Raw genomic sequence first — 26,335 nt, 5'->3', positions numbered from 1 at the left:
GAGCATCTGCGGGTGAAGGCAATGCGGGATTTCGTCAGAATTGCAGGATTCCCACGCACGCGCCATTGATTGCACACATGTGGCACTACGGCCCCCCCATGACATAGAGCACATATACCGCAATCGGAAGCACTGGCATTCCATCAAAGTACAGGTGATAGCCGATGCCCAATGCCTCATATGGCACGTCCGTGACAAACACCCAGGATCCAGCCACGACAGCTACATATACCGTCAAAGCCCCATCCCCATTTGAACAGAACGTGTATGGGGACAGCTGGCTGGTTGGTGAGTGACATGGGTGTCAGGCTACCGAGGCTACCCCGTCTTCTGAGGGAAGAGCAGTCAAGAGATGCCTCACAGTAGGCATCTTTGCACATTAAACACGCACATTCTTCATGGCACAAGCAGAATGCACGCATGCACACCACTGTGGTCCCTAGCACACACACCCCACATCCTCATCAAATTGGATTAGCCCAAGTCCACCAATCAGGACTTGGGAGCAGCAACGCCACGCCAAGGCTCCAATTATGTTGCTGTACATTCATACACCATTCACACGGACCTGGGGATCACTTCTCCCTGGTCCTGGGGATCACTTCTCCCCAACAACCGAGGGTGACACACTTTTCCGGCAGGAATGTCACCCCCACATTCAAACATCAGTCACACTGTAGCCTGCACTACTAACTGTGTGCTTGGGCTACAAAATAATATAAAATCTCATAACCTGAGTATAATACAAAAATAAACATAAAACACTCATAACCTGAGTAGAACTTAAAAAAATAAAAAAAGAATAACGGCGCTGCCGTGCCCCACGCCTGCCGCGGCCACGACCCGGGCTCCTCATGGGGGACTCATTGGGGGGGGGGGAATCAGGAGGAGGAACATCCCCTGATCTCTGCACGCCTGGCGGCCTGTCAGGGCCAACGCCTGCTGTGGTGGCCTGCAGATCAGACAGGCAGGTGACCACAGCTGAGGAGTTGCAGCCCAAATCCTCCACAGCTTCCTTCACGGAGGCCATGCTTTGGGCCATGTGGTCCATACTCCTCACAACCTCACCCAGATGGCGGGTCTGGCGGGCCTGGTCCCTCCTCAGGTGTTCAGGCAGAACGTCTGCCACCCCCTTTGTCTTACTGGTCACCTTCCTGGGTCCTGATGTGGCTTGGGGCCTAGAAGAAGGGGAGACCCTTGGGGGAGAAGCCCTGTTGGAGGAAGAGTGGGAGGGGCTACCCCTGATGGAGGGCTGACTGGTGCCAGCGACAGGGGAAGACAACTCCAAATGGAGCCTCACCTCATTCCCACTTGTCACCTCCTCCTCCTCAACCACCTCATGAGGAGAGGTGTGGCCACTCCGTTCCACTGAGGACTCCGGGCTTGCCAGGTGGTCTGACTCAGCCTGATGTCCGGGGGATGGTGTGGACTGGCCAGATGGCCCAGCACCCTCCTGCACATCTGTGGATGACACAAAACATTCACATGTTGGAGGATCCACACACTTGTCACATGTTCCCTTCCACCCCCACACATGCTACACACCAGATAGGAGATAAAACACACTTACCTGTCCTCAAGGCCTCCTCAATGGAGTCAAAGCCAGGAACTCCCTCCACTTGATGCCTGTGGAGGCACTAGGCAACCACCCGCTCCTCAGCAGTGAGCATCTCCGTAGTTGCTGGTCCCCCTCCAGTGCCCCTGGCATGAGTGGTCATCCTGGCCAGCTTACCTTTGACCAGGCGCCGCAGATTGTTGATCTTTTTTAAAATGTCATTGAGGCTCCTGGTCTCACTCCCCAAAGCATTCACATCATCAGCAATCTGTGCCAGGATCTCCCTCCTCCTGGCCTGGGTGGTATTGGCACTCTCTGGCCCATGGAGATACCTATCATTCTGGGCCATGGCCCTGATAATGATGGCCTTCTCCTGTCGGGTATAATTGAGCTTTCTCTTCTTCCATGCTGCTGGAGCAGACATGGCTCTAACACAATCACCTGCACAGAAAAGAACAAAAGTACCTTGCTTCAGGGGGGGAAACAAGCGGATGTACTTTTGCACTGGACAGGCGCATGTCTGGGCGTATTTATGCCCTGGGCGTATCTCACTAATTACGCCGGGCCTAGTTCGTATCTCACTGATTACGCCGGGCCAAGTTCTGAGCATGCGCAGAGAGGTGCTGAACATAGTCAGCATCACGGCGCATGCGCCATCCGTTCGGCCCTTTATTTGCATGGGGTCACGGCTCATTTTGGAACACGACCCACTTCCTTCCTACTTTCAATTATGCCGGCTTACGTCTAGGAATTTACGTTGCACCTGCGCATCGTCGGGCGCAAATACTCTGAGGATACGGTACTTGCCTCTCTAAGTTGAGCCGGCGTAACGTAAATGAGATGCGCTATGCTGGCCTATATATGCGCCGATGTACGTGGATCTGCCCCCATATGTGCATTTTCCTAGGTGCATTTTCCTAGGTGTATGCGGAACAAAAAACTGGTCCGGTAGCATACATATCACTGGTATGTAAATCTTACGTATTACTTCCTTGTATTTCCCAATAATTACAGGCTAAGGTGTTATAGAGAAACTGACATAACTCAATTTCTAAATTTGGTGCCTATTTATGACCAGATGTAGCTCCACCTCTGTACTTTTTATCACTCCATCTCTTACACACAGCTGCCTATTTAAGTCAATTCTCTCATATCGATGCATCTAAAAGAAAGACAGCAGTTTATGGCTGAGTGTCCTGGAATGGTGTAACTAGATTCAGTATTTGTAGTTACTGGGAAACATAAAAACAACATATTACAGGTGAGATCTACTATTTAAGGCTTGTATCATTTATAAATGTTTTTTTTTTTTTAAATCGCTGTTATCTTACATTTCTAAACTAAATAATTGCTAATCAGAACGGTATAAGATGTACAGAATATGAACTTTGTAGACCTATAATAACATGAGACATTTCTATAGATGTAGACTATTTGTGAGTTTTTTAACGCTTTTATTGGATAAGACTGTCAGTTTTAGAAAATAGATGCATTTGGTCTGTTTTGTATTTATGTTAATGATTAAGACCCCAGTGCTGGATTTTAAAAATTCAGTTATGCAGAAGATATACAGAAGCTGCAGTAACACATTATAACATTTACAGTAAACCTGCCAATATTATAACTCCACTTTTGCTAAAAAAAAACTCCCCTGGTAACAAATACATTTAAAGGATTTTAGCAAACTTCTTTACAATTTTGTACATATTGTTGTTTGTATTGGAGATCACATATAACTTTAAGGCCCCTTTCGGATGAAGCGAAATCCATCAAGCGGATCCACCTGCTCAGTGGGGGATCTCTCTGTAAATCTCTGCTGAGCAGATGTACGAAAGGTCCGTGTCCACTCCGCTATGCAGAGAAGACACAGACAAAACCCACTGTTCTATGGGGCAGTCAGATGGACACAGACTGCCTGTCCGTTTCCATCTGACTGAAATCCAATCCCCTGGAGGGATGACAAATTTATCTCCATCTGTCTGTTTTAAGCAGACTGGATCGGACACAGGCGGGTGTCAGCAGACACATGTTCCCTGACATAGAGAACAATGGGTGGTCTGATTGTGTCTGCCTGAAAAACGGACAGGCCGACACGATCGGTCCGCTGGTGTGACAGGGGCCTTACTCAGTTTTTACTTTTCACAACCACTTTCATGATCAGTACCAATGTTATAAAAAGGAAACAAACATTGGGGTTGTTTTACTAAAACTGGAGAGTGCAGAATTTGGAGCGACTGTGCATGGTATCAGCTTCTAACTTCAGCTTCTTCAATTAAGCTTTTGACAAAAAAAAACTGGAAGCTGATTGATTTTTATGCACAGGTGCACCAGATTTTGCACTCCCCAGTTTTAGGAAATCAACCCCTTTAGGAGCATCAGAAAGCGACTCACACAAGTGGGGCATGGCACTTTGAGTGCTGGTTCACACGTAACAAATTCTATGCAGATTAAATGCTATCCAAAAAGCATACACTGTATGTAGCAAAGTCTTTTACCTCTTCCAGTCTAATGAGAACCTTTGAGGCCACAGGCTGCTGACATCTTTCAATATGCAGTGGGTTGTGAGGTATAGTGGGTGCAAAGATGGTGAAAGTCAATAGGGGCCAGACTTTTTTTGGATGCAAAAGAGGTTTTATTTATTTTAACAGTCCTCTTTATATTTTTGCAAGGGAAAATAGGATTTTTTGTACTCACCGTAAAATCCTTTTCTCTGAAGTCCATGGACGGACACAGCTCCTTAAATCTTGACAAGTGGGTTATGTTCCCTGTTTACAGGAGAGGACTAGGCAGAAACATGTTAAATAGTTAAATACATGTTACATTAACAGAGTTGAACAGCCCCGCCCAGGGGGCGGTCCCTCCAGACATAACCCTCCTCACTGCAGCTTGCAGCCTCAGTGCGTAACAAGCAGTACAAACCTAAAAAGGAGGGGTGGGAGCTGTGTCCGTCCATGGACTTCAGAGAAAAGGATTTTACGGTGAGTACAAAAAATCCTATTTTCTCTTATCGTCCATGGACGGACACAGCTCCTTAAATCTTGACAAGTGGGACGTCCCCAAGCAGTGTCAAAAAACGAGGGGTGGGAAATATATCAGTAAAAACAATTTTAACTTCACCCCAAAACAAGCAGAGCTCCTCAACGGAGGAGGTGCAACTTTAAACAGCCGCCGGCAAAAACGAGCGGCTGAAAAAAACATCATAAGATGCACTCACAGCAACCATGTAAATTCTGGAAAAAGCGTGAACGGACGAGCAAATCCCCGCCTCGCACACCTGTGAGACCGACGCATGATGTCGAAAAAAAAACCCAGGAAGCACCAATTGCCCTGGTCGAAAGTGCCGTGACCGGAAAGGGGGGCCCGCCCCTTAGAAGCATAGGCCTGTATGACGGCCTGCCTGATCCACCGAGAAATGGTGGTCGACGAGACCGCCAGGCCCTTTTGTGGACCAGACACCGACACAAAAGAGAGTCAGAAGCTCCGAAATGGAGCCGTAGTAGGCTGGTATACCCGCAAAGCGCGTACCACGCCTAAAGTATGAAAGGCCGAAACCTCCTTCGGAAGAAGGGAAGGTCGCGGGCGCACCATCACCTAATCCTTATGGGGGATCAAGCATGGCGGCTTGCAAGACAAGACCGCCAACTCAGAAACCCCTCTAACAGAGGTAAAGGCCACTAAAGGGGCCACCTTCTGAGATAGTGTCAAGAGAAAATCTCTCTGATGTTTCCAAAAGGAAGGTTCCTGAAGAACCGAGAGCACCAGAGTCAAAACTCATGGGGGAAGAGATGGGCCAAGAGGGGAAAGTATATGACAAACCCCTTGTACACAAAAAAAGGGGACCCACCAGGGAATGGGCCGCAAAAAGGCCACTAAACGAACACAGCCAAGGCTGAAATCTGCCCCCAAACGGTGCTTTAAGCAATTTTTAGATCCAATCCAAGCTTTAAAAACAGCAGGACCCTTGACACCGAGAGTACGCCCGTGGACGTCACTCCATCCCTTCGCACCAAGAGAGGTGCGACGGTAGATCCTCCGGAAGAAGACTACGGTGCCCTGTTGAGATGACCGAGTCAGACAGACCCTGGTCACCTAAAGTCTGGCTTCCAATAACCATGTTGAGCAAGTCAGTGACTGTACAACAGGAGGAAGTATGGGACCTTGAGACAGGAACCTCCTGCCCTGGCAATCGCCAGGGTGCCTCCGCTACCAGGCGCCTGATATCAGCGTACCAAGGACACCGAGGTCAATCTGGAGCGATTAGAATCATCGGGATCTCCTCAGCATCCACTCTGTGGAGCGGCCGAGGAAGCAACTACCATGGAGGAATGGCAAAAAATCACTGATACAGACAACACAGGGCCACCAGCGCGACTGACGCGTCTGTACAAGATCACTAGACCTGGCCACTAACTTTGACACCCTTGCGGCGAAGACAAGCTGCCAGGAGATCCATGCCATGTGAGGCTCACCTCCTGCAAGGGAGCCGAAACAACCCAAGCACAAAGACCAATCGCCCTGGTCCAGCATCTGGCGACTCCAGTAGTCCGCCTGCCGGCATACCTGATGGTAGACTGAAGCCAAGGCCGTGGCGTTGTCTGGCTGAAACCAGATCGGTCGACCACAAGGAGAAGCATAGCCTGATCGCCTAAAATAGTAGGACAATGAACAGTAGACAGCGCCTGGTATTCCCAGGCGGTCTCTCACCAGGCACTAGCCAGGCCCGACCCTGGGTAGCTACCGAGACCAGACACATTCAAGGAGGAGTGGTCATAGGTCCACGCAAGTCCAGCGACTCAGGGCCGACTGGACCCCCCAGTTTTGTGAACCTCCAGGTTCACAAACCGTGAGCTGGCATCCGTCGTAAACACCGACCACTGGAAGGAAGGAACAACTTCCCGGACCGAAGAGTCGGGAATCTCTGTCACCAACTCAGAGAGACTCTGACTAGGTGGCGCACAGGAATCTAATGATTTCAGAGACAAGAGATATTTTACCACCTGGACAGTAGTTCCCCTGGAAAACCAGGGTGTGGAACTGGGCATACAGTACCACCTTGAAGGAGGCTACCCACAGACCCCGAACCAGCAGGCGCCCGGAGAGAAGACCGATTGCGTGATGCCAATACCTTCACCGCAGACTGAAGAGTCTGCAATTTCTCCAGGGGGAAGAAGGACCTTTGCCACTGAGGAGTCTGGATCAACACTAGATACTCCAACGCTGAGTCGGAACCTAGCATGCCCATGATTTGAACCCTGGATCGCACACATGGAGGGCAGGCTTGCTGCCACCGAGCTACACTTTCTGGCCTAAACGTTTAACATCCACCCGAATCTTCGGAGGGTCTGAATGGGAATAACCCATCCACTAGGTCGGAGACAGAAGCTGCTCTCAGAAGAAAGTCGTCCAAGTAGCCAATGAGGCAAAGCCTCGCTGTCCCAACAAAATTCAAATAAGTGCGAGCTCCTAGCTGAAAACCCATGGTGCCGACGCCAGATCAAAAGGGAGGGCCACAGGCTGACAGAGACCCTTCTCTCATCACGAAGCACAGAAAAAAACACTGTGACATGTGCAAAACGGGACATGAATGTATGCATCCCTGATGTCCGAGGACGTCAGGACATCCCCCGGATGAAGCGCAGCTACCACCGAACAAATGGATTCCATGCAGAACTACCCGACGTTCAAAGGTATTTAGGGCCTGAGGCCCATAGAAAACCCCAAAACTCTCGTCCTGCAGGAAAGGTAAAATTACCTCGCAGCTTAGCAAATCCCACACTGCCCAAGGCAGACCGACGGGCCGAGAGAGGAAGACACAAGGACAGAACTTTGTTCTGTGGATAGGAGGAAACCCTATCTAGTACTCCGAAGAGACCACCTCGCAGACCCACTAGTCGGAGAGCAGGGAGGTTTCACTGAATTGTGAACCTGCAAGCCGCCCCTCCCACCCAGAGCCCAGGCCCACACTGCTACGAATTCAAAATCGCGGCAAAATGCGCGATTTTACCGCGATTTCGCGGCTGCGATTTTGACGCGATTTCGGCCGCAATTTAATGTAAATCGCGGCCCGAAATTGCAAAAAGTAGTACAGGAACCACTTTTTGAAATCGCACTGATTAGGACAGTGCCATTGCCGACAATTGCCGCCGATTTGAGATGCGACCTGACATGTCAAATCGCATCTCAAATCGTTCCAAATCGCACCCAGTGTGAACCAGGGCAGAGACAGGGAGGGAAGGCTATATACATTGGCAGGATTTGGGTAAGGCGTGATCGGCTTATGCACCCAGGGACAGAATAGTCCCCCAGCTGGGCCTTTGACGGCCTGGGAGGGTTGCCCCTAAACAATACACACACATGGTGTGTATGTATATTATGTAGGTGTATGCACACATGTCTTTGGAGGAAACCGGAGTACCCGGAGGAAACCCACGCAGACACAGGGAGCGACAATGCAAGCTCCAGGCAGATTGGCGTCAGTGTGCGGATTCTAACCAATGACTCTTTTGCTGCCAAGTAATGGAGTTAATGGGCAGTGGTGTGGGGGTGGTGGCGCTGTCTAAGTGGAGGCTGATATTACCCAGAGGTAGTATGAACAAACTATATGGACTTCAGAATCAATGTGTGTCCTGAATGTAGTGCCTCTTACAGTATGTGATGTGCCAGTGGTAAAATAACTTAGGTGTGGCTAAGACCACATGCTCTAGTGTACAAATAAGTATATAACGTTGAACAAAAGTATTAATACTGAAAAGTGATAGCATACAGCACGAATGCCAAAAAATGTGTCCAAAAAAGTAAAAAAATCCACAAAATCCAAAAAAGTGTCTATAAGTTCAAAGAAGAATATATATAAAATTATATATATATAAAAAACACACCAATCCGGGTGTGAACCGGTATAAATAATATAAATAAGTAAACAGCAGTCCAGAGTGATAATGGTGACAATGTGACTTTCCAAGTAGGTAGGTGATCACAATATGCAGTAGTGCAGTGATGCGAAGTGGGTCCGGTGCTCCCCCTCCTGGGTCCCTACTCACCAGAGGCCCTCACCCCTGCAGGGGTAAAGTGCATAAAGGATATCCAACCGACTCGGGTCCTCGCTCTCCTATTAGGTCCTACGGTCCAGCTGGTACCAAACAGATCCTGGGTGACCGGATTCCTCCAAGGGATGAAAAAAAGGTCTCATAGAGTAGTGGGTTCAGGTTCCAGTGGGTAAGTTTTATTGGTACAGCCAAAGGCTTATACTAAAACAATGTATACAAATATATATATACACAAAAATAAAAATATATATATGTATAAAAATGGATTAAAAAAAATAAAATAAAAACTGGGGCCAAATAGAATGCTTGTGGATACAAGCAGACAGTTGGCTATATAATGACAAGCTTCCCAGCACAGCACAAACTCCACAAAAGAGAACCAGCGTGGGAACGGCGTGCGTTCCACCAGGTGAACAGCTGGTTAGTCCAGGAAGTGCGTGCGGGCGTGCGTGTATCCGCTTTACGCACGTTTCGTTCTCTTACGTCTTCTGAAGCGGTTATATATATATATTATATAGCCAACTGTCTGCTTGTATCCACAAGCATTCTATTTGGCCCCAGTTTTTATTTTATTTTTTTTAATCCATTTTTATACATATATATATTTTTATTTTTGTGTATATATATATTTGTATACATTGTTTTAGTATAAGCCTTTGGCTGTACCAATAAAACTTACCCACTGGAACCTGAACCCACTACTCTATGAGACCTTTTTTTCATCCCTTGGAGGAATCCGGTCACCCAGGATCTGTTTGGTACCAGCTGGACCGTAGGACCTAATAGGAGAGCGAGGACCCGAGTCGGTTGGATATCCTTTATGCACTTTACCCCTGCAGGGGTGAGGGCCTCTGGTGAGTAGGGACCCAGGAGGGGGAGCACCGGACCCACTTCGCATCACTGCACTACTGCATATTGTGATCACCTACCTACTTGGAAAGTCACATTGTCACCATTATCACTCTGGACTGCTGTTTACTTATTTATATTATTTATACCGGTTCACACCCGGATTGGTGTGTTTTTTATATATATATAATTTTATATATATTCTTCTTTGAACTTATAGACACTTTTTTGGATTTTGTGGATTTTTTTACTTTTTTGGACACATTTTTTGGCATTCGTGCTGTATGCTATCACTTTTCAGTATTAATACTTTTGTTCAACGTTATATACTTATTTGTACACTAGAGCATGTGGTCTTAGCCACACCTAAGTTATTTTACCACTGGCACATCACATACTGTAAGAGGCACTATATTCAGGACACACATTGATTCTGAAGTCCATATAGTTTGTTCATACTACCTCTGGGTAATATCAGCCTCCACTTAGACAGCGCCACCACCCCCACACCACTGCCCATTATCTCTGTATCCTCTAGGGGATCACATTTTTTGGGGGGGCTGCAGTCTAACTACAATTTTATTTTTATTCTGGAATGTTTGAATCATAGTATTGTTACATATTTCCAACTAGTGTTTCCTAAGCGCGGATATTTGCCTTTTATTTAAGTAATGGAGTTAAGCACTACACCACCGTGTGCATAAAACCATTCTGAAACAGACGCCCTGGATAACAAGGGCGCAGCATTCAATGAAGCATCACAGACCTATATGAGGCCCTGGACCAGCTGGTCCGCTAGGCTAATAACCTCAGGAGAGAGTCGGTGCTCCTCCACTGTCTGGTGCAAAATGCTCACTCTGTGAGTTGTATACAGCACTAGGTGCAATTGAAAAACCTCCCAAAAAATGGTGCCAGCGTCGACTGAGACCCCAGTGTAGTGGGCACAAGCCAGACCCCAGCATGGTAAACATGGAATGGGTCAGTACTTCGGATCTTCTATCAGTCAGATCCATAGAAGTGGGGGTTCCCGCCCGGCGGTGAGGGACTACAAAAGCCCTCAGCGGCTTTTCTCATTCCGCATCTCAGAAATTATCAAAGAAGGGCACAGAAGGAAAAAACCTACACAGCGGTCTGATTTGTGTGATCCAAAAAAGACCGAGCCCTCGGCGGAAACCCAGCTGCACTATGCAGCTTAGGAGAGTCCCTTGCAGCAGTAAAAAGCGCACCCATAAATGCCTTATTCTGCCTTTTTTTTTTTTTTTTTAACTAGGTACCTGGTCCATGGCTCCATAACAGAGCCTTCCCCAGGGGATAACGGGGGAAGGGGGCACTCTTTTACCGCCCGCCCGCAGTCCACCCCCACCCTGGCACAAACTGTGTCCAGGACTAACAATAAAAACTCTGTGGGAATCCCAGGTGCTAACACCTGCTGCCACCACCAGCATGTGGGGAAGGACCCAGATACTGACTCCAATATTTACATAGTGTGTATTATAATATGCACACCTGTCCATAGAAATAGACAAAAGCTCCTAGAGCCCTATTCAGGGCCTCTCACCCACTTGCTGCGCTGACCAGGGGTAACCAGGGGACTCCCTCAGGAGGAGACTGCCCAGCGCTGCCTGTGAGGAAAAGAACCGTGAGGTAACTTTTGCAGGGACCTGTGTTTAAACAGGAAAAGCCTCCTAGGGCTGTTTTATTTAAGGACAAGTCACAGATACAGCATAAAAAGCAAAACCATTACAGGTGTCACCAATCAGTCAGCGTCTGCTGAAGTATAATCATAAACATCTGTGCTCATCACAGGGCTTTTTACCTCACAGGAAAGCCCAATACAAAAAAGAAAAAACACAGGCCAGATAACAGTCCCCTCAGGAAGGCCCCCTCCCCCTGACAGCGGCAATGTTAGCAATGCAGCAAGGGAAAGGAGCAGGGAAGGGAGAAGGGACCCCCAAACCCCAGGAATGCCCAGCTGTACCAACCCACCGAAGCAGGAGGGACTGTACTTACCCGTCCAAGCGAGGACTCGCTGACGCATTCCTGACAGAACTACAACCGAAATGGAGGTAGCTGTCGGCCCGGTCCACTGTGAGTGAGACAACACCACAGCCCAGTCATATGTGGACCTCGGAGCAAAGCTCACCGGCCACCCCAGGAGTCTTGGGGTATGGCGTGGCAGACCAAGCCTCTTTGCAAAGGTGTGCCCACGCTTGCTGGTCGGACTGAGTAGACTACAAGGATCTATATTATCCAGCCTGTCTCTCAGCCGACAGTTGAAAGAAGATTCTTCAAGAAAAAGTGAAAATAAAATAAAAGAAGATAGAATAAAATAAAATTTCTCCTCAGGGCGCTGGGCCCAAAGGGAGCCATACGTCCTTCTCCTTTGCTAGGCAGAACGAAACTGAGGCTGCAAGCTGCAGTGAGGAGGGTTATGTCTGGAGGGACCGCCCCCTGGGCGGGGCTGTTCAACTCTGTTAATGTAACATGTATTTAACTATTTAACATGTTTCTGCCTAGTCCTCTCCTGTAAACAGGGAACATAACCCACTTGTCAAGATTTAAGGAGCTGTGTCCGTCCATGGACGATAAGAGAAAGAGGGTTAAGGTCGGGACAACCTTAAGTAGTTATAGATTCAATCGGCAGACTCTGAGACTTCAATAGAAGGACAGCCGTACAGGGAAAGGCCCCAGCAAGAAGCCACATCTGCACTTGCAGGAATGCTTTCTCATATGGTAACAGTCCTTTTATGCCCTGTACACACGATCGGTTCATCCGATGAAAACGATCGGATGGATTTTTTCATCAGATATCCGATGAAGCTGACTTTCATCAGTCGTGCCTACACACCATCGGTTAAAAAAAACGATCGTTTCAGAACGTGGTGACGTAAAACACAACGAAGTGCTGAGCAAAAATTAACAGAAAAAACAAACTCCTGCGCACGGGTGGATTGTCCAACAATTAATCAGTATTCTGCATGGAAAATTCCACAGATGTCAAAAGTGGTAACAGTGGCCTTGCTGCCCTTCACGGATGGGGAATATCCTGGCAGAGAACAAAAAAGAAGAAAAAGAAAGGCACGCCAGCCTAGTGTGTTACCGTTGACAATTTATTAAAATAAAAATAATAATAAAAACTACTCACAAGAAAATTGGTATAAAAGGCTTGTCAACAACGATGAGATAGATACCCCTCGAACCACACTCCAGAATAGGGGGGATAGAGGTGTGTCACTGCTGGCAAGAACTACTAGTTCTGAAATACTGAGCTCCCACTCTCTCTCTAGACCCACTGATTCACTGAATCCTTGAGATCCTCCAAGGTTTGTAGTGGTAACCCCTCAAGCGTCACCCCTGCTTCTCTGCTCGGTCCCTAGCTTGGCACTCCAGATACTTCTCAAACTTCACCCCTGCTAACCGACTCATTCCCTGGCTTGAGACACAAGGCTGCTCTGCAAGCATCTCCTCTGCTGTTTGGGTCCCTGACTTGATCGCTACCTGAAGTTTCCTGATTCTCCACCATACCCCTTCAGTGAGAATATGGTTCCGGTACTTGCTTCAGTTACTCACTGTGGTCCCTGGTAAAGGTGGTTGGTCCCTTCGTGGCGACAGCTTCCCTTTTATCTCCCACCACTGACAGGATCTCCGGCCAGCAGAACCGTCACTTCTGGTTGGACTGCAAGTCGCAAGCCCCAACCCTGTGCTGCCCTCTTACTTCTGTATAGGCCCTCACATAGCCTGGCAGCCAAATGCCCCGGGATAGGCCCAATCTCCGGCCTAGCAGCCCGGAGCGTACGACAGCCGTCCAGATGGCACTGAACATAGATCACCTGATCTCACCCCATAATAAAGGATCTCCCAGCAGGCCAAGGGATTCAAGAAAACCCCTGCCAATTGGCTGAGATACCCCATATACTCATAACCTGACCTTGGGTTGTCATTCTCATATCCTGTACTACCAAGTACCTGGCCATCTAGTGGTAAAAGAGAAAAGTGCAGCAAGGCCAAACTTAGGGAGAATTCCATAGATCTATATCAATCGACCAAGATAGCTATTCTTGGCAAGTAAATTTGTAAGGAGCTCCCTGACTAAACCCCAGGGTGCTACACTAGATTCTTATGTCATCTAAAAAAGCATTATTTCCAAAGAAGGTCATTCCCATCCATGCAATGCGATTTTTATCCAGTTAAAAAAGGGTCCTGTGCAAGTTTAGTAGGGGTACAGTGTGAATTCAATCTCCTGCTATGCCCAGTCCCCTCAGAAATCGCATTAAATTCGCACCTGTCACAACAGAAATTGTACTGTGAAATTGCACCAGATTCGCACCCCATAAGGCCCCTTTCCCACTTGTGGACCGTATGTCTGCTTTTTCATCCATCCGTGTCAGGGACGTACTGTTCGCTCCCCTCGGCACGCGCCTACGCAAATGCGCCAACCACGGACCTTGCACACAGCTATGCAGCCGTTGCGCGCTCCTTTGCGCATGCGCCAAAACGTACCTAACAAGCCTATAAAAGACACTGTGGTGATGCTGCACCTCGCGGCTTGATCTGCATCTGTTCGCTGAGCTCCTGTTGCTGTTTGAAAGCATTCTGTTCCAAGTGTATGACCCGGCTTCCTGACTCTGCTTCCTGCTCCAATCCTGACTCCGGCTCGTTGACCTTGCTCTGTTCCCTGCTTGAATACCCGTTGCCAAGACCCGGCCTAGACTGACTACTCTTCTGCCTATTGCTTCTGCTATGACTCCAAGTGTATGACCCGGCCTGCCTGACTCCGCTCACCTGCACCTGTTGCGCTGCTAACCTGCATCCACGGCTCTGCTGACCTGCATCCACGCTCTGCTGACCTGCATCTACTAAGTCTGCAAACCTGCATCATCTGCTTCCTGTCTCTCGGTTCCCATCTCACCAGCAGCAACAACCAGAACAGGCACCTGTACCCCACCGCGCTCCTACCACCACTGTCCCCATTCCAGTGGTCTCCGAGCCGGGGTTGTACGGGAGGTCTCCCTCCACGCGTCAGGCTCACACCCAGGTACGTAACAATCCGTGTGCGGATGAAAAAGGGACATACATTGGTCCCTATGAGATCGCGGGTGTCAGCGGATGAACATCCGATGACACCCGATCTCGCCCGCCTCTGCATTCCTCCGATATTGCAGACGGAGGAAAATCCTATTTTTCCTCCCGTCTGCGGATCGGATGAACACGGACAGACGGTCCATGTTCATCCGATCCCCCCATAGGGGGGAGCGGAGAAAAAACAGGGCGGTCCCTGCAAAGTGTGAGGGGACCGCCCTGTCATCCGCCGGCTCAGCGGGGATCAACGGAGCGATCCCCGCTGAGCAAACGGAGGTTCACAGGGCGGATCATTACTGATCTGCCCCATGTGAAAGGGCCCTTAGTGTGAGAGGGGGCGGGGCCAAACTGCAGCTCTGTGTCTGAATGGATAGATGGATCTGCAGCTCGGCTTGGGTCCCCTCATAGCAAGCTGCTTGCTGTGGGGGCACCCGACAGGAGGGAGGGGCCTGGAGCTCCAGCCAGGGATCCGAGAAGAGGAGGATCTGGGCTACTTTGTGCAAAAACCCTGCACAGAGCAGGTAAGTATAACATGTTTTTTTATTTTATTTTTTATTCTTTTTATTTAAACGTTCAACATAGTATAAGCATAGTCATACCTCCCAACATTTTGAGATGGGAATGAGGGACACCTACTAGAAAATGTATGCCACACCCTCTTAACCACTTGACCACCAGGCACGTAAACCCACTTAATAACCAGACCAATTTTCAGCTTTCGGTGCTCTCACAATTTGAATGACAATTACTTAGTCATACAACATTGTACCCAAATGAAATTTTCGTCCTTTTTTTCACACATATAGAGCTTTCTTTTGGTGGTATTTAATCACCGTTGTTTTTTTTTTTTTTTGCGCTATAAGAGAAAAAAGACTGAAAATTCTGTAAAAAAAATGAATTTTTCTTTGTTTCACATGACGCCGGTTTGTTTACAAGTGATCGCTCCGTCATTGGACGGAGCTATCACGTGGTAAACCGCGGTTATCAGCGGCGATTTACCGTGATCCGTGATGCGCCAGGTCCGGACGACCCGGCAGGCACGGACATTCCTGTGTGCGCGCCCCAGGGGGCGCGCGGGAGCGCGATTCTGGGAGGACGTCCAATAACTTTAACCAAAACCACAGAACTCCATAGAATAGTCAAATAGATTGTTAAAAATATAATTTATTTATTGTTGTTTTGCCCCTTCTGCCTCATGTGCATATGTTTATATGTTTTTCCTTTTTGGTGGTTTAGTGGGACCCAAGGAAGAAAATAGATAAAGGGCTTATAAAAAGCACAGGAGAGTTTGGGAGAAGGGGGGCTACATGTGCCAACCAGTCAGAGATGACACTTGATAAGCCTAGCAGGCCATGACTGTCTGCCCCTTCCATCTTTGGGGAGGGACAGGGGTAGGTAGGGGAGGAAGGGAAAGTGTGGGGTTTTGTTATTTTTTTTGTGTGTTTTTTTTGTTTTTTGGGGTCTTGCACTATTTCACTAGATTCAAGGTAAAATATGGGAACAAGATCAGATATATTAAAATATATAGAAGGGGGGTAGGACGGAAGTAGGGTGGGGATAAAGGTAAAAATGGTCAATGACAAAGCCTAATTTAGGGCTTGCACAAGTATGTATTTAAATTTCCATTTGTTTGGGGAACCACCTAATAATACTACCAAGGACACATATAATATGATAATATGGTATACACTAAATGTTTGGCACACTTAGGTACTCTAATGGTCACGATACACAACATAACCCCGGATGCGGGAGGTGGGAACACGGGGGGGGGGAATGGGAGAATGATGGGGGGGGCGGGGGGAGGCGTGGGATGCTGGGGGATAAGAGGAAGGGGAGAGGGAAGGCGATACAGGAGGAAAAGGGGAGGAAAGGGGTAGGAGCGGGGTCTTGGGGGGGGCCTAATAAGAAGACCTAATAGGAAAACTGAAAGGATAAGGAATAAGGAAGGCTCGGGATATGAGAGTACTGAGGGAGGGGAATGTAATAAGCCAATAGATTAAAGAAAGCTAGAAGATGGATAGGCGGGAGGGGGGCTGATAGAATGGTGTTTGTTGTATTTAGGTAGCAGGGGATAAAAGCCCGGGTATCAATCTGTTATGCAGAGGTTTATATGTCCATGTGGGGGGGTCATCCCATCCTTTATACACTTCCTTCATCTTTCATAAACTGGGGGGGAAAGGAATAAGATTAAAAAGGATAATCAAGGGGGTGCACCCGGACTAACATGAAGGCGTGACTCTCCTCGATGCTCATACACTTAACCCCATTAAAGCGCCTCTACTCCGTGTGAAGGGAAGTCTGAGACGCTTAATTTTTTTTTTTTGGTCTTCTCTGGGATTCTAGGGGATTAACCGGATCTGAGGATAAATAATTTTTTTTTTTTTTTCTTTTCGGAATTCTCCCCTCCTCCCTCACTCTGCACCTCCCCTATTTTTCCTCGGAGCCATTTGAGATAATCCAATTGAAACACCAAAATGGCAAGGATTACTCTGACCTCTTATAATGTGAAAAGGGTTAAATAACCCTGAGAAAAGATCTAAATTGCTTGCAGAACTATGGAGATTAAAGGCGCACGTAGTATTCCTCCAGGAGACACATTTCAGAAAAAATAAAATCCCAAAATTAGGAAACTATAGATTTCCAACTGTGTACCATAGTTCCTCACCGACAAAGACAAAGGGGGTATCAATTATTTTTTCAAAGACGATTTCATGGAAAGAATCAAATGTAATTCAGTATGAGGAAGGTCGCCTACTTATTGTGAAAGGCTACCTAAATGATCAGAAAGTGACTCTGGTAAATGTATATCTGCCCAACGAAGGACAGATTGCAGCTTTGGAGAAATATATAAACCTGGTACAGCTGAATATGGAAGGTATTGTAATAATGGCAGGGGATTTGAAGATGGCTTTAGTTGGAGGACCACACATACCCATGAGAGAGATTACACTTTTTTTTCCGCAAAACATAAGACATATTCTAGAATAGACTATATATTTTTATCTCAAATTTTTTTACAGGGCATAGTGGAGGCCTCCATTGGCTCATTTTCGATCTCAGATTATTCACCGACAAATTGCACACTGGAATGGGGAGACCCCGTAGCACGCGAGTGACATTGGAAAATGAACGAGTCCCTCTTAAAAGACCCAGAATACGAGGGAAAGATAGCACAATAATTGGAGGTGTTCTTTTCTAATAATGAGGTGGGAGAGGTTACCCCAAGCTGCATTTGGGAAACACACAAGTGTTTTATGAGAGGGATTCTAATATCATTGGGAACACGTAGGAAACGCCAGATAGGTGCACAGATCGAAGCATTACTGGGAGAAATCCGAAGATTGGAAAAAATACATAAAAAATCATTGGCAATACAGATTGAGGAGAAGTTGAGGAAGGCGCGGGACGAACTGAACTTGTTATTAACGGACAAAGCAAAAGCCTCATTAAGAAGATGTAAACAAGCCTTTTATGAATATGGCAATAAGCCAAGTAGGATGTTAGCGAGAGCATTAAGAGAAACGAGGGCCCAAAACCATATAGAAAGTATCAAAACAACAGGCGACAAGATAGTTAAGTCCTCACAAGAAATTGCAAAAGTATTTAAAAACTATTATATGAGCTTATACCAATTAAAAGAGGAGCATAATACAGTAAATACTTTGAGGCATGAGGAAAAGGCAAAGGAATACATAGAGAGGTCAGGAATGCCGAAACTAGCTGAGGAAATTGGAAGAAGTATAGAAGAGCCGATTACAGCAGAAGAATTTATAAACACCCTTAAATTGCTAAAACCAGGTAAAGCCCCCGGTCCCGATGGATTTACCCTGTTATACTATAAGACCTATGCAGAAAAATTGATGCCAAGATTTTTAAAGGCATACAACTCGATACGAGAAGGACAGGGGATGCTGGAAGAAGCCCTTATGACACATATAGCGGTTATACCTAAGGAGGGAAAAGATCCAGCACAGTGCTCGAATTATCGCCCTATATCATTATTAAATGTGGACCTGAAGATCTTTACAAACATTTTAGCAAATAGACTATTACCACATATCCCTGGCCTGATACATCAGGATCAGGTTGGATTTACCCCAGGAAGGGAAGGTAGAGAAAATACGCAGCGAGTGATAAATGCGATCCACCTCTCGCAGTCATATAAAAAACCCTAGTACTGGTATCTACCGATGCTGAAAAAGCGTTCGATAGGGTGGATTGGAAGTTTTTAAAAACATCTATACAACATATAGGACTGCGAGAGGGGATGCAAAGATGGATTATGAGCTTATACTCCCAACCGAAAGCAAGAATAAAGATAAATGAAATTATGTCTGAGCCCTTCGATATACGGAATGGGACACGGCACGGTTGCCCTTTATCACCAATTATTTTTATTTTGACGCTGGAATCCTTTTTAAGGACAATAAGGTTAAATACCGATATCAGAGGCATCTGTGTAAAGGGGAGGGAGCATAAACTTGCAGCATTTGCGGATGATCTGATGTTCTTTCTAACTGATTTGGCTCTATCTCTTCCCCCACTGTTGACCGAGATTGGTAAATATGGCGCACTTTCAAACTTTTAAGTGAATTATGACAAGTCAGAGGCAATGGGGGTGGAGATGAGCATGGTACAACAACAACAATTAACATCCTTTTTCTCATTTAAATGGACAAATTTACATATTGGATATCTGGGGACTAAAATTCAGAAGAAATTAAACAGAATTCTAGAGTTAAATTTAGCACCGCTGGCAAGGCAAATCAAACGGGACCTGCAGAAATGGGATAAAGAGGTTTTTACCTGGTTTGGCAGGGTCAATATCATAAAGATGAATGCTATGCCGAGGTTACTATATCTATTACAGACACTTCCAACTAGAATTCCTCAGGGATTTCTGAAAGAAATCAGAGCAAAGTTTGCGGGATTCATATGGGCAGGGAAACCAGCCAGAGATAGGAGAGATATTTTTACACTACCAAAGGAAAAGGGGGGGGGTGGGATTTCCAGACCCACTCGCGTACTATGAGGCTGTGCATCTGTCAAGAGCATTGGATTGGTGCGTTACACCGAAGGTTAAACCATGGATTCTCTTAGAACAGGCAATGTCAGAATTACCACTGGAAGGCCTAATTTGGCTCCCTAAATCCGTTTTATCACAGACAGTTAAAAGACACCCAACGATAGGGACGACAATTAGCGTGGTTAAAAAAACATTCAGAAACCCAAACAGTGAAACAGAAGCGAACCCGTTGACACCAATCTTAGGGAACCCGGCGTTTATTCCAGGCCTGAGTGATCCGGGTTTCTGGAATCTAAAAAGACAAGGCAAAACTAGATTGATGCACTTTCAGAAGGAGAACCGGGTAATGTCAAACGAGGAAATAGAAAGGGAACTTTCGGAAGATTTAGACCCATATAGGAGAAGACAGCTAAGGGGTTTCCTCCGATCAATACAGGGACAGACAACGGTGAGGGTAACTTTGTCGGAATATGAGAAACTTTGTCTTAAGGGAGAATCGGTGAGACATTCGCTATCACTGTTCTATTCCTTAGTAAATGAACTAAAAGCTCCACAAGAAATAGGTTTTATACAGACCTGGGAGAGAGACCTAGGGGTAACTTTCACAGAGAATCAGAAGAATTTTTTTTTTGAATTTAATCATAAGGCATCTTTAGCATCCAAATACCAGGAGGGAGGGTATAAGATTCTGAGCAGGTGGTATAGGACTCCGGAAGTCTTAAATCAGATTTTCCCCCAAGTGTCAAACCTTTGTTGGCATTGTCAAAAAGAGGAGGGAACTCTGATACACATTTTTTTGAATTGTGAAGGAGTGAAAGATTTCTGGAAGATGGTATCAGAAGATGTAGAAGAAATAACTGAAATGTCTCTTGGAGAGAACCCGGCGATCTACTTGTTGTTGGATATTCCGATATCAGTAGAAAAATATAAAAAATCCCTGGTAAGGCACTTGCTAATAACAGCCAGAGCGTGTATTCCAGCTCTCTGGAAGAGTACTTGCTCTCCAAGTAGACCACAATGGTATGCAAAAATCATGGAAATTCAATACATGGAGAATCTTACAATGGCTCTGAGGCAACAGGAAGAGAAGTCTAGGGAGATTTGGGCTCCCTATATTAGATATAGGGAACGAAGTTAACAGGAAGGAGGGGGGGATAGGAGGGAGGGGAGAGAACGGATTCTGCTAATTTTTTTATTTTTTTTTTGTTTTGTTTTGTGGTTGTTGTGGACAAAGGGTCCTGACGCAGGGGTGGGGGGGGGGAGGTAGTACTTGGGGAGAACCCAGGCTATCAATACCTCAAACAGGGAGAGATCACGCCAATTGTTTTTGTGAAGGGGATTAAGAAGAGAGTGTAGATTAATCATTATTTGTTTTTTATGTCTGTGTATATAGGAAGAGGCAAATATGGCTAAGATAATGGTCATGTAAGTGTCAGAAAACAGGCATTATGTAGAGATGTATGAAGTTTGTCTTGGATGATGTAATAATATCCTTGTTTGAGGAAATGTGAAATGAGGAAAAATGGAAAAATAAAGAATTAAAAAAAAATATATATATATATATATAATTTATTCATACAAATTTTTTCGAAAATACACGTCTAAAAATAACAAGAATGCAACTTTTACAACCAAGTGCAAAAAAGATTCCTTATGAAACCCGTGCTAGCAGTCCTACATGTTTCGCCCGAATACAGGGCTTCTTCAGGAACACACGGGAGTAAATGATCTACAGTAAATACATAAAAGAAAACAATAAATATTTAGAAAAACAATGAATGAAGCGTTGCTTCTCATAGCTAACAAGTAAACGACTAAGCATATCTTCATACTACATATTACTAGGTAAAAAGAAAATTAATAAATAATGAATAGAATACACCCTCATAGGTTACATTCATATAATTTGTGTTGTTCCACTGAGAGGGACCAAAGCCATACCTCCAAAAATTTCAGAAATCCTCCTACGCAGCGAGACCATGCCAATCCCCTTGACGCAGATGCCTCTGCCTTATTGAGCAGAGCAACAATGCATCACATGTAGACCTAATGTGGCGATATCCAACAATCGATCCTAATAAGAGAAACAGACAGGCTAGACCCCAAACTCATAATGTGGAAACTCAAAAGTATATAGGCTGTATCAAGAGCCAAAGGATTGTTATAAGTCAGGGAAAATATACAATAGGATAAGAGTGCAGATCCACATAATAATAAAGGGAGAATTCCCATAATGTTCGAATAAGCCCAGGTTGGTCAAAAGTCCACCTAGAGCTCAAGAGAGTATTTATATATATATGACTAAAAAGCGAAGAGATGTATATATAGGGGAGACCACTTACATGTGTGTGGAGTAGGTCTTATAAACCTGTATGGCTGTTGAAGCCAATAAGCACACGGTCAAAAAACCGCAGTGCCTGCTGATATGTGGCTCACTTAGCCAGGGCGGGAATGTGTAGTTGATCTTCAACTTGGAAACTAAGGTAAACAAGAGGAATGGGCAAAAATGTATGTAATAAAGTAAAAGATCATAATAATAACAATGGCTCAACCTATATACTGAATAGGTATAAGAGTCAAAGGAAGAGGGGGGATCAAGCGATCTCATCAATATCAAATGGATATAAGCCCTAGAGTTATTAAAGCGTTCACCAAACTTCTTGAGCAAACCGCTGATCTTCCACAGCCTCTATTTGTGGACAGCAATCTGCAAATAATCAGGGTGCGCCAAATGAGAAACAGATGACCCAACCAAACGAGGGAGTGAGGGAATAGCTGAGGTAGCGTTTGTTTGTTGTAATAAGGTTTACCTAAGAGACAGCTGTGTAGCAGACTTGGCTTCCCCTGCAGAGCTTGCGCAGATAACATGAGCTGGCAGGGCCCTTTTAATATCTCTCAGTGCGGTGATTGGGCACAGCGTGTGACGTACACGCCGTCAATCACGTCGGTGGGCGCGAAAAGATGACATGGGAGGTATAAAACTTCCGTCTGAGAATCCGCCACTCGCGCATGCGCAGTGCATGCTGGTGATGCAATGATGCGTCACTGGGGCGGTGAATGAACCAAGCCGCCCACCCCAAGGGGATTGGCGTGCTTCGAAAACTCCGGATAGTCAGAAAGCGGACAATCACAAACAGCCGTGTCTCCGCTCGGCTTCAGCATTGTGAATCCAGTGCTGGGGATTGCCCTTACTTGCCCACCGGAGATCCTATTGATAGTTGGATATCGCCACAATGTTGGCAAACATATGGGGGTAATCCTACTGCTACTGCATAACAGAGCAGTATTTGGACTCACCGAATCATAGATTGTTACAGATTAGAAAAAGGGAGCCAACCATTTTTTGTATGACCTTTGTTGGTTTATTTTTCATATGCTTACGCTCACACTGCGGAGCTGGTTGGCTCCCTTTTTCTAATCTGTATGTGTTTGCTCAAGAAGTTTAGTGAATGCTTTAAGGTACACTACAATAAATCTAGGGCTTATATCCATTTGATATTGATGAGATCGCTTGATCCCCCTCTTCCTTTGACTCTTGTACCTATTCAGTATATAGGTTGAGCCATTGTTATTATTATCATCTTTTACTTTATTACATACAATTTTGCCCATTCCTCTGATTTACCTTAGTTTCCAAGTTGAAGATCAACTACACATTCCCGCCCTGGCTACGTGAGCCACATACCAGCAGGCACTGCGTTTTTTTGACAGTGTGCTTATTGGCTTCCCCAGCCATACAGGTTTATAAGACCTACTCCACACACATGTAAGTGGTCTCCCCTATATATACATCTCTTCGCTTTTTGGGAATTCGCCCTTTGTTATTATGTGGATCTGCACTCTTATCCTATTGTATATATACCCGACTTATAACAATCCTTTGGCTCTTGATACAGCCTATATACAGCATGTTGTTATGTTTATCTTATTTTTCAACCTGCCCTGCATAGATGAAAAGATAAATCTGATCTGGTGGTTATGGACAACAGATTGCAATTATCGTTGTTCCTGTCCTAAAACAATTCATTTTTATGCTGCTGTATTATTTGGTAGGATATGAATTTCTAAATTAAAAGGGAAATTAAAATCACTGTCTTTGTACTTTTTTTCTATGAGATTCAAACTAATTTACCATAGTTATCGTCTGTCTGTCTGTCTGTCTGTCTGTCTGTCCTGAGGTACTGACTTCTGATTAACTAATAATCATTTATGGTAATGTATTTAACACAGATGGAAAAAGAAGATATGTTCTAATAACACAGTTGGAATATTTCTACCAATACTAAAGAAAACATGAATGTAACCAGCATGAATGACACCCAGGATGAACCCTCTAGCAGCTATTCGGAATATTCGTACATACATTTCACCATAGTGGCTGTTGTAGCACTATGTCTTTGTATCGTTGGCCTAGTTGTGTTTTGGTACCTGTGCTTCAAGATCCAGAGAAACAAATACGCAGTTTATATTATGAATCTGTCAGTAGCTGACGCCCTGTTTGTTATATTTCCTACTTTGCTTTTGATGATCCATATAAATACAATCACTGGGATAGATCTTGATTTCATAGGGAAGGAGAGTTTATATATATTCATAGAAATATTTTATGATATTATGCAGTATTCCGGAACGTATATCCTTGGATTTATCAACATAGAACGATGTTACTCTGTTCTGTTCCCCATTTGGTACCGAAGCCATCGCCGTATAAACTTGCCCATTATTACGTGTCTTGGGATCTTTGGCTGTTTGGAATATCTCCTTAAGAAATTTGCGTGTTCAGCAGATGCTAACTTGGAACAAACCTCACAATGTTCAGCAGTTCAAATCATAGTTTTTTTTTTAGCCATTAGCATCTGCCTACCAATTATGATCATTTACAGCTTGATTTTCACCTTGCTCATCAAAATAAAGAGGCCAATAAACCAGCGATACATACCGTACATCATCATCCTTACTACAGTTCTTGTATCCATCCTATTAGTTCTGCCATTTACTCGTTTGTCGTTTTTTATATACTTCAAATCAACACCAACAGATTTGATAACTGTTAGTTTTGTCTATGTAACCACTTACTGCACAGTGCTTAACCGCATCAATACTGGGCGCTTCAACACTGACATTTTTTGAATGACAATTGCGCGGTCATACAACACTGTACCCAAATTATATTTTTATAATTTTTTCCCCACAAATAGAGATTTATTTTGGTGGTATTTGATCACCTCTGCGGTTTTTATTTTTTGCTCTATAAACAAAAAAGACAGAAAAAAAACCCAAAAAACACAATATTTTCTACTCTTTGTTTTAATACTGTAATATCCCAATTTTTTCCCTCAGTTTAGGCCGAAACGTAGTCTTTTACATATTTTTGGTAAAAAAAAAAAACGCAATAAGCGTTTATTGATTTAGCGCAAAAGTTATAGCGCCTACAAAATAGGGCATACATTTATGAATTTATTTTTATTTTTTACTAGTAATGGCGGCGATCTGTGATTTTTGTCAGGCCTGCGATATTGCGGCGGACACATTGGACACTTTTGACACTATTTTGGAACTATTCACATTTACACAGCGATCAGTGCTATATTAATGCACTGATTACTGTATAAATGTGACTGGCAGGGAAGGGGTTAACACTATGGGCGAGGAAGGGGTTAAATGTATTCCCTGGGAGTGATTCTTACTGTGTGTGGAGGGGGACTGACTGGGGGAGGTGACCGATCTGTGTCCCTATGTACAAGGGACACAGCATCGGTCTCCTCTCTCCCTGACAGGACGTGGAGCTCTGTGTTTACACACAGTGCTCCACGTCCCTGCTCTGTCACTGCCGATCGCGGGGACCTGGCGGACATCGCGGCCGCCAGGCACGTGCATCGGCATCTCAGCGATGCGCCGGGCACAGTTTTTCCCCGCTGCGCGCCCCCAGCAGCGCGCGCGCGGGGAATGCATATAAAAGGACGTCCAGGGACGTTCACCCGGCAGTTGAGAGCCGCGCTGTGGACGTCTTTCGGCTACAGCACGGGTCTCAAGTGGTTAAAGCAGTTGTAAAGGAAATTTTTTTTTCACCTTAATGCAATCTATGCATTAAGGTGAAAAGACATCTGATGTTGCTGCCCCCCCCCCCCAAGCCCCCGTTTTACTTACCTGACCCCTTGAAAGTCCTGCGCTCGGTCCCGAGATCCTCTTCGCCACTCAGCCTGGCCGCTGATTGGCTAGAGCGGATGGATTGAGAGCAGCGCAGCCATTGACTGGCGCTGCTGTCAATCACATCCAGTGACCCGCAAATACTCACCACCATGCGAGCGCTCTCGCATAACTGTGATGAGTACTTGCGGGGAGGACCAGAGACAGCCGCCAAGGGACCCCAGAAGACGTGGATCGGGGCCACTCTGTGCAAAACGAACTGCACAGTGAAGGCAAGTATGACATGTTTGTTATTTTAAAGGGAAAAAAAGTTTCCTTTTATTAACCCTTTAACTGCACCATCAACCCCTACATTTACTTTATTGTTGGAAGAAATGGAAACAAAAGACCCCTCACTCGATCCATGAAGCCCTCCAAAGAGCCTTTAGGAAGGAAGAAGGTGAGAATGATGACTCAAACAGCAACAAAACAATTGACACATCAAGCTAAACTAACCTTACAGTTGCTGTCTAGATTTTCTTTCAAGACCAAAGCACACCAACAATTATCTAGTTTAAAGGCTCATACACACAGTCAGACATCCAACAAAATTTCCCTTGGATTTTTTTCCTAATTGATTTGTCCTAGCAC

General features: G+C 45.5%; 1 pseudogene; it reads left to right on the top strand.

Annotated features, from left to right (window-relative positions):
- Positions 1 to 2,660: 2,660 nt before the first annotated feature.
- LOC120941213 lies at positions 2,661 to 26,335 on the top strand (annotated as a pseudogene).

This window comes from Rana temporaria, chromosome 5 (genome assembly GCF_905171775.1).
Source record: "Rana temporaria chromosome 5, aRanTem1.1, whole genome shotgun sequence".
Classification (NCBI taxonomy): Eukaryota; Metazoa; Chordata; class Amphibia; order Anura; family Ranidae; genus Rana; species Rana temporaria.
Note: the sequence above shows the minus strand (reverse complement) of the source record. Positions and strands in the feature narration are given on the sequence as shown.